This window comes from Lutra lutra, chromosome 4, assembly GCF_902655055.1.
Source record: "Lutra lutra chromosome 4, mLutLut1.2, whole genome shotgun sequence".
Lineage (NCBI taxonomy): Eukaryota > Metazoa > Chordata > Mammalia > Carnivora > Mustelidae > Lutra > Lutra lutra.
Window position 1 is genome coordinate 80,061,898 of NC_062281.1, and position 10,558 is coordinate 80,072,455.

Sequence of the window (10,558 nt, forward strand, 5' to 3'; positions counted from 1 at the left end):
AGAGGCTAACAGAAAATAACAAGCCAAAAGAAAAGAACTGCCAACCCATTGCCTATATGCAGGGAAGACATCCTTTAGGAATGAAGGAGAAATTGAGATATTCTCAAAAGGAGCAAAACTAAGAGAATTTATTGCCAGTGGACATATATTAAAAGAATGGCTAATATTGAAAAGATATATGCACCCTTGTTTATTGCAAGTTATTTGCAATAGTCAATATACAGAAGCAACAACACAAATGTCTACCCATAGATGAATGGATAAAGAAGATATGGTGTGTCTATATACAATGGAATATTACTCAGCCATAAGAAAGAATGAAATCTTGCCATTTGCATTGAGGTGAATGGAACTAGATAGTATTATGCTAAGTGAAATAAGTCACAGAAAGACAAATACTATGTGATTTCACTCTTATGTGGAATTTAAGAAACAACAAATGAAAAAAAAAAAAAAAAAAGAGAAAAAAAGAGACCAAAATAACCAGACTCCTACAGAGAACAAACTGGTGATTGCCAGAGTGGAGGTTGGTGGTGAAATGGTGAAACAGGTGAAGATGATTAAAAATACACTTATCCTGATGAGTACTGACAGACAAATGTATAGAATTATTGAATCAGTCTATAGTTCACCAAAACTAGCATAACACTGTATGTTAATTGTACGTGAATAAAAATAATAACAATTAAAAAAAATAAAGAACAAGACAAGGGCATGTGCAAGAAACCAAAGAAGATCCAATAAATAATAAGGGATGTTGCCATGCCTACAGTGGCACCAGCTGTATACCCTGCCACAGTCTTGATGAACTGCCCAAAAGATTTACATCTGTTTTAATATTTGATTATATCTGAATTTACATCTACTGTTCTCATACCTGAAGGCAATGAACCTTGGAAAAATCCACAGTTTATTCAAAGTTGTAAAGAGAAAGTGGTCAATGAAAGTATAACAAGATATTAAGTAGGAATTTTGTTATACTAGGGCCCAATTATAGGAAATAAAAAGGCACTATGACCTCATATTCTTAACTAGAAACAGTGAGACATGTTGCCATGGGAAGTAGAATCTGCCTTCCCATTACTAGCCCACCAATACCAACACCTCCAGGAGAGGGAGGGGATGGAATATCAGTCCTATGTCTTTGGACAAGCAGGAGGCGAAAGGGTTCTTGAGGAAGACTCTAAAAGAAACATTGTAAAGTTTGGAGGAGCTCATTCAAAAAGGAAAATTCTCATCTTATTAGCTGGTTAAGTATCTTCTTAGGAGACTTTTTGGCCTAGATTTTACCTACCTGAACACTGAGATAGGAGAACTGAAGAAAAACTGTGGTGAGGAGAGAGGGACCCCAAGGCACAGCTGCAGCAACACCATTTGGTACGCCAAGGGATTCCAGCAGACATTTTAGAAAATAACCAGGCTTGAGCTATTTGCTGCTGCCTCAGAAAGCTAGCTACAAAGCATGAACCCAATAGCAAGAAGTTTGAGTTAACTGAAGGAGGGGCATCTGGGGAGGCAGGGAGCCAGAAGAGCCAGAGATGGTAGATCCGGATCAGGGAAATGTGCAGACAGAGGCTTGTGCTATGTCCCCGGAAAATTCACAAGTACAAGTAACAAGAAAGCTAGCATTTGGACCATTTACACATAGAGAACATGTGGGGCCAGGTAGGATTTCCCAAGAAAGATGCACAACCATTGGGAAATGGAGCTCAACCATGGCAGTTAAATAGGAGGGCCTCCTGTCCTCTTCCTCTTCCCAGCCTCAACACTCTGGTAGTGACGCTTAGAAGAAGGGTGGAGAGAGCATCTCAGAAGTCCCCCTCTAGGCAAAAGATGTTAAGAAGAGAGCTGAACAACAAACTGTGAGTGTGTCTCCATTGCACATCGCTCAAACCATAGACTTACCATCAATGGGAAGGTGAAAAATTTGAATCAGTTATGAGATGTAGTTTTAAATCAGATGGACTAATAATAACTCAATGTAGCCAGAAACCCATAGGAATCTACCCCAAATATCATTAAGGAGTCTACAAGATACAGTTTGGAACTATAGAGAAATAAAAATATGTATATATCCTACTGAGTTTGGAACATTCAAGATTCTCATATGCCCAATAAGTTTCTGATTCTAGAATTTGGAGGATTTGTTGTTTTTGTTGTTGAAGAGTTGTCAGTTCTCCTGGTGGTTCTTAGATCATATTTACATACTTCTTTTTGTGTCTATAAATCAATGTTTATTTTAATGTAGGGTTTGATGATTTCCATTTTTTAAGATAGTTATTTATTTGTTTGAAAGAGAGAGAAAGAACGAGAGAGAATGCAAGTGAGAGAGGGGGAGGTAAAAGCAGACTCCGTGCTGAGCATGGAGTCTTATGCGGGACTCCATCTCATGACCCTGAGATCATGACTGGAGCTGAAATCAAGAGTTGAATGCTCAACCTACTGAACCACCAATGTGCCTCCTTTTCTAAAGATTTTATTTGTTTTAGAGAGAACAAGAGAATGGCTGATGGTTTTTAGATTGAAAGTATTATATCAAATCCAAATAAAACTCCATACTGGGTAATAAATTCTCTGTGTTTATAAAAATAACTTACTACCCTATAAAACTGACAGTTTTTTGCTTTTAAATTTTTATGAAATCACATGACAAAGTTGATAAGTGTGTCATGTTTCCAAATTGGAAGGAAAAATGATATATGGCATTGACATTGCTGCCGGTAAAGAGAAGATGTGAATTACTCCACTGTGGAGACATGGTGCCCTCCATTCACAATGATGTCCTCAGAATGAATCCATTATTCCCTCTCCGTGTCACAGAACTAGATCACTCAGAAGGGCTGAAACTTCAATTCTACATAAAAGAAAAAGTTTAGAAGATGACAAGCCAGGAATCTGCTCTTCTCTAGCACAACCTATCCCTAGACTTGAAGGTGGGGATAGGGAGATTGTTCTTGCCCACATCCTTGACCTCACTAACACCCAGTCTTCATTCAAAACTCCCTCCAGCTTCTGAGCATCTCAGAAGACCTGCACAGTGTGATCTGCACAGTCTGATCTGGATGTTTCACTGTGGTCTTCATCTCTCATTTCTTTACACTATATCCCAGACCCCCCAGCTATAGCTGATTAACAAGTCTGGATGTTTCTTCTACTGCTACAAGTAACTGCTACTAATGATTGCTAAAATTTATTGAGCTTCCTGTGTATTATCTTCTTTAAACCCTGACCACACATTATGAAGTAGATATCACAATTATACCCACTTCACAGATGAGCAAACAGAGGCACCTGATTTGCCCAAGGTCACAAAGCTGGTAATTTCCTGAACTATAATTCAGACAAAGGCAATTTTCTTCAGGGTCTGCACTTTGACCACTAAATGAGTGAGTGAATGAATGAATGAATGAATGAATAATTAAAAATTGGGAAGGATAGTCAGGGGTCTGCATTAGTACATCAGTTCCTAACTGCTCTTGAGTTACCCTGGAACTAGTGCAGGTGGGGAGCCCAAGGAAGAGAGCTATCTGCATATGTCCTGCACCAGGTTGTGCTGGGCAGTGACTGTCCAACCCTCTCCATCAAGCATGAGTGCCTTAGTCATAGAGATTAGATTTTCCTTTTCTCTCTCCAAGATGTAAGGAGAGCAATACTGAGTTTAGATTTGACCAGCTAGGGGCAAAATATTAAGTCACCCTCACAAACTCAGAATCCTCCAATGAGTAAAATGGCAGTGGTAGCCTCCATGGCCAGCTCTCTTGGTGACTGGGCCACAATATGTGGCCCTCAAGTTCTTTGCATAATAGCCCTGGAGTTTCTAATCTTTGAGTAACCTTATCTTTGCTGCTTTGCAAATATGTCATCTTTCCCATGGGCCTTCAACTAATTGACCATGTTGAACTGCCACTGACTGAAATTGTTTTTTTTCCTGGTGGACAAAACCTTTCTCCAACATCTTCCACAGGTGGTCAGCACTCCTCTGTTTGGCCAACACCTGTGATAAAGAACTCATTCCTTCCCTATTAGTTCATTTCGTCTTTGTAAATGGCTGGCTTATACACATTTTTCTTATATTAAATGAAAATTTTTCTCCATCATTTTTTGTTCAATACTTTGTAGTTGTAGAAGCAAATACTTTTTAAAAATTTTTATTTGTTTTCTTTTTTTATTGAAGTATATAATAAAAGCAAATATTTTAAATACTTAAATGCTTAGAGAGGGCAAGTCCCCACCTCATGAGTCATTTCCTTTCCAGATCAAACATCTCAAATTCCTCCAGCTAATAAAACATAACTATTTCAACACCCAGGCAATTGTCATTTTTAACAAGTGCCCTTTTAATATATCTCTCTTAACATGTCGTACCCAATGATGAATGCCTTCTTCCAGATGTGTTCTGATCTCCTAGGATAGAAAATGGCCACCATTCCTTAAAGAATAGAATTTCTTGCCTAAGCAATTAGAAGGATTATCTTTAGTGGAGACTCACATCTTAACTTAGCTATTTGAAAATGGCATCCAGAAATCTCTCTGAGGTTCATTGTAAGTTGAGAAAATGGGTGGCTTTTATATATGTATTAGTTTGCTAGGACTACCATAACAAAATACCACAGGCTGGGTGGCCTAAGGAACAAAAATTTACCTTCTTGTAGTTCTGAAGACTAAAAGTTTAATAGCAAGGTGTCATTAGTGTTGCTTTCTTCTGAGGCCTCTCCTCTTGGGTTGTAGATGGTCATCTTCTCCCTGTGTCCTCACATAGTCTTTCCTCTGTACCTGTCTGTGTTCTAATCTCTTCTTACAAGGACACCAATCATATTAGAGCCCACTAATTATTCTACTTTAAAGACTATCTCCAAATGCAATCACATAATCAGTTACTGGAAGTTAGAATTTCAATATATGAGTAGGAGACTGGGGACACGATTCAGCCTGTAAAATATCCAAAAATCTCTCTGGGGTTCATTGGGATAAGTCTGGAAAATGGACTATAGGGGAGGGAGGTGGGAAATAATACCCTCAAACATAAACTTTAACGGGTAAAGACAAGGAGCTCAGATTTTTATTCCTGCTCTTTTATTCATCAACTCCTAGCAACCTTTAGACAAGCAACTGGCAGGCAACCAATTCTGTCAGGGATTCAACAGCAGGACTCCAGTTTGGGGAGCAGGGGAGGGAAAGGCCCCTCTGGTTACAATTGTGTAATTTTTCTTTCCAACCCTTTGGCTAAAGCCAAGTGAGGAGAAGATCATTTGAACCTCAGACTATTTTGTCATTCTCTGGTACAGGCCCACAATGTACCATATAATGACACCACAAATTGTCACTGGCTTTGAGGGAATGTGCCACTCTATCTCAAATGTCACTTTTGGAAATGATTTGTGGTTATCATCATAGCAAATTATGTGTCCAAGGAATTGACAAATCGAAATAAAGAATTTAATGAGTCACTGCCTTTTTCCTATAATTTGAGTTTTATGATCTATAATCCACTTTTTGATCCAGAAAACAGCTGCTTCCTCTTTTCAGAGTGTCATTGCTTAATAAAATTCTTCAGCCACAGTAGAAAGAAAGCAGTAACATGGCTGTAAGAGAATGAACTAAAAGTAGAAATATCAGTATAACAGTGTGGCCAAAGATGTGAACTGGGGGGAGAAACAGACTTGGGAACCAGTCCTGCCACTGGCTTCACTAGATGTGACCTGGGGCAAGTGATTGAACACTGTGAAGTCTCAGTACCCTCCTCCTTAAAATGAGCACAGTCTCAATGCCAGCCTCATTAGAGACTTGTGCAGAGTAGATGAAACTGTGGACATTCCCAGTGCAGTCAGCTCCTGGTCCACAGTAACAGGGAACAGCTAGCTGCAGTGTGAAATTTTTCCTCACAAAGATAATTATGCACAATCATTCATACGCCCACGTGCCCATGATTAAGAGATCAGAATGCAAAGAAGGCACAGTGTTGGAACCTGTTTATTCATTCAGTCATTCAGCCACTACCACTAGATCCTGGAGGAGCTCACAGTCTGGTAAGGGACCAGAGCAGATAGACATGTACAAAGCACAGTGATGAGTGCTGTAATAAAACACAGGCCTGGTTAGAGTAGCACCAGGGAGGGACTGCCTAGAGGGGCTGGAAAAAGCTTCTTGGAGCTGCTGGATGAACGGAAGGAGGGAACGCCCTGTACACATAGAAAACAGAATGGGTTAAGGCAAGAGAAAAACCCTGATGCACTGCAAGGAAATGGAAGGAATTTGCTTTGGCTAGAGAGTAGGAATATCAGTAAGAAAGACATAAGGGAGGGGTAGGCTGGGCAAGGTCAGAGATGAAAGGCATTCCCGCAATGATGCATTTTGACTGTATCCATTAGTGAGAGGTCATGATGCAAAAATAAGCATTTATAGTTTTTTTTTCAATAACAATTTAGACAGATATTTTAGATTGAGTTGTAGGAGTCATATTATGAATAAAACTCATTGTGGAAATATAGTGGATTCAGAGGATAAGATATCCAGCTTTCAGTCTTGGTTTATACACTAACTTGATCAGGTTTTAAACTTCTTCGTAAAATGAGAGGAGAATACTAGGTGAGTTACAAAAGATCATTGCACATTAATGTCTTTATGTGTTGTTGCAAAACATAAAGTTTCACTTTTCTAGTAGCAAATTTATTACTATTATTATTATTATTTACTTTATTTTATTTTTAGAGACAGGGAGCACATGTACACACGAAGTGGAGAGGAGGACAGGAGGGCAGAGAGAGAGGAAGAGAGAATTTTAATCAGGCTCCATGCCCAGTCCAGATTGCATCACTGGGCTTGATCCCATGACCCTGAGATCATGACCTAAATCGAAATCAAGAGTCAGACACTTAGCCAGCTGATCCACTCAGTTGTTCCTCTAACAATAAATTATCATTTAAGCTAGCATTTTCTAGGGTATTCAGTGCTGTACTCCTTTTCCTTTTAAATCAAGTTTTCTTAAAAGGTTAAGTGGAAATAAAATCATTTTGTGAGGGCTAATTTTAATGGTAAAACTTGTAGGCATGTAAAATGTTTGGCCTATATATTTGCTTTCATGTGCTTTACCTAAATGTGGCACAAGTAAGTAATGCAAAGCACATTTGCAAAACTGTGTAAATTTCTAAGAGCACTCATAAATGTGCATCATTTCATTTTATTTCACTTTAGTTGTGCTTTATTTTTCTACTAAATGCCCAAAGGGAGTCTAGCATTTAGAGTTCGTTGAAATCATCAGCAATATATGCATTTCTCTGTCTTCAGTTATGGTCACATGGTTGTAGGCTTGGAAAATGATTTCATATTTTAATTTTTACGTTTGCAGAAAGGCAGGTGAATTTGACGTCTTAATTTTGAAAGTTATTAGCAAAATGCATGTAACATTATTTACATGGAAGCATATCTAAATTCTTGTATTAAGTTGTAATAGTCTATGCCTCCAAAGTTTCTTGAGGATGCAATGTTCAATAGTCTTCAAGCTGTTCGGTCTGTAGGTTCACCTTTTCTATAATTACTGGCATTTCTCTGAAGGTTACAAAGGAAAAAAAGTTCTTACAAATAAAGTTAATGAGTCTATTTTCTAGGCCTCCAAAAGGAAATTGAGAATGTTTGTCAGTTTGATGACAATCTACCTGCCCTGTACAAGGACAGTTAATGTAATGTGCTCCCCTCATCAGCTAGGCTCTTCACTGTTTAGCCACTGACCTTCTGCACGGCTTTGCAGCAATCAGGGAGAATATATCAAGCAGCATTTTTATCTCTGATCCATTAAGTGACTACATTTAAGCACACATTCTGACATTTACTTTAAAGGTGTTACGTACAAAATCCTGTCATTAATGTCATCAAAACCTGCTTTAAAGTGCTTATTTTAATGGGCATATTTTGGCTCTGCACCCCAAGAACTTAACTGATTCAAGTGACTCATTGGTAAAAAAAGGGTAAAGAAAATATCTTCCTTCTAATCTAATGCAAGTCAGCAAGCATTTATTGAGCACTCACTGTATTGTAGCCACTAGCTTAGGTAAGTTTCTCTTTTTAAAATTGATATATAATTGACATATAACATTATATTAGTTTTAGGTGTACAAAATAATGATTTGATATTTGGATATATTATGAAATGATCACCACAGTAAGTTAACATCCACTCTCTCATAGGTGCAAAATTTCTTTTCCTTTTGAGGAAAACTTTTAAGATCCACTCCCTTAGCAACTTTCAAACATCTCCTTCTATATATCTTCATAGGCAAGCTTATCATCTGCTCCCATAAAAGTGTTCCTCTTTTTATATTCTTAACTTAATGAAACCATCTCTTAAGTGATCATTGTTTACTTCACTTCCCCTCCCCCCTCATCTAGAGCTAAGCACTTATCAAAATGTGCTGATTTTCTCAAGTTCCTGACCTTTCCAACCAATTGTCCATTTTTAGGCCTCCTCTATTTCAACAAATTTATTATCATTCTTTCTGCCATCACACTCTTCCTGCTCTATTCTAACCTTCACACAAATTCTGAACTGCTGTGCCCTTGCCATGGTCCTCCAGCCACCCTTCTATGGAACAGCATCAGCTATGATGGTAGGGCCACATGTCTCCTTGACAGGGACTCAACCCATTACTCGTGTAATTGTACTGCATCCTGACTCACTTCATACTTCCAGGCCACCAGAAGCCTGCTGGTTTTGGCACCAATCACACTGCTTTTCACCTCATTCATTCATTCATTTGTTCATGTAGGAAATATTTATTAAGCTACCTGCTCTATTCAAGGCTGAAAATGTTATGGTGAACTAAATATCTATACAGATATTAGAGTCTAGTAGATTCTTCTAAATATCCCATTTTTTCACTCCAAATCCAGATGAATTTTACTCACTCTTAGATATCACCTACTCAGACTTCTCCTGACCATCCAGAACTCCCAACACCCATCTGCTTCATTCATACCTCTCTCTTTCCCACCTCCCCGACCTCCTGCATGACATGAATGGATATATGAATGAACAGATCTGCTCTCAGGGACCTTATAATCTATGAGAGAAGATAAGAAATACATACTTGTCCCCATAATAATGCAGAAAACAGTCATGGAAACAGTGTCCATATACTACAAAAGGGAGAGATTACCTCAAGAAACATTCCCTGAGCACCTGGTGAGACCCAACTATACTTGGAGATGAGAGAAGGAAGAGACCCATCACACTTTTGAGGGAATCCGAATCACATGGCATTCAGAAACCTGCATGGGGAAGAAACATTTGCAGTGGGGAGAATTTCTATAGAAGACTGTGAAGAAAGGGAGGCTTTCTAGGCTTGAGTTTGGATCACCACAGCAGAGTGCTCTGCTGGAGGTGTAGATTTCATGAGAAGGCAATGGGAAGCCATTTCAATTCTTGAGCATGGAGTGAGCCAATCCCAAGTGTACTTCTGAAGGTACTGAAAAAGGGGTGTGAACTGGGGAGAGAAGAGTTCAGATAATTTTGTTATAATCCATGCGAAAGATGTTGAATGCCTGAACTTGATGGTGGAAATAAGAATAGAAAGAAAAGAATGAAAGAAAGAACGAAAGAAAGAAAGAAAGAAAGAAAGAAAGAAAGAAAGAAAGAAAGAAAAAAGAAAGACAGACCAGAGATATAATAATAAGAGACCTAAGAGGAAAAGAAAATTTGCATGATAAAAAATGTTTGGAATGTGTCCAGACTTCTAAGAAATAATACAGTTGACACTTGGACAACACAGCAGTCATGGCATATAACATTTACCTCCCCCAGAACTTAACTATTAATAGCCTACTGTTGATTAAAAGCCTTACTGATTGCATAAATAATTAACACATATTCTATGTTACAGGTTACAAGTTACATTCTTACAGTAAAGATAGAAAAGAGGAAATCTTATTAAGAAAATCATAAGGAAGGGACACCTGGGTGGCTCAGTCAATTAAATGTCTGCCTTCGGCTTAGGTCATGATCCCAGTCTGGAGTCAAGTCCCACGTCGGGCTCCTTGTTCAGCGGGGAGTCTGCTTCTCCCTCTGCCTGTTGCTCCCCCTGCTTGTCAAGTTCCTTCTCTCTCTGACAAAGAAATAAATAAAATCTTTAAGAAAAAAAAAAGAAAATCATAAGGAAGATACATTTACAATACTGTATTTATTGAAAAAGAATTCACTTATAAGAGTGTGATTCAGGGGCACCTGGGTGGCTCAGTGGGTTGGGCCTCTGCCTTCAGCTCAGGTCATGATCTCAGGGTCCTGGGTGGAGCCCCGCATTGGGCTCTCTGCTCAGCAGGGTGCCTGCTTCCCCCTCTCTCTCTGCCTGCCTCTCTGCCTACTTGTGATCTCTCTGTCAAAATAAATAAATAAAATCTTAAAAAAAAAGAGTGTGATTCAAACCAATGTTGTTCAAGGGTCAACTCTGTATGTTGCTAGTATCTATTTATGCCTTCCAATCCCAGTGTGAGCTGGGAACTCCTAGGGGGCAGGGATCAGATCTGTTTTAGCAACTTTGTGTCCTCAATACCCAGCAGAGTCCCTGTTTCC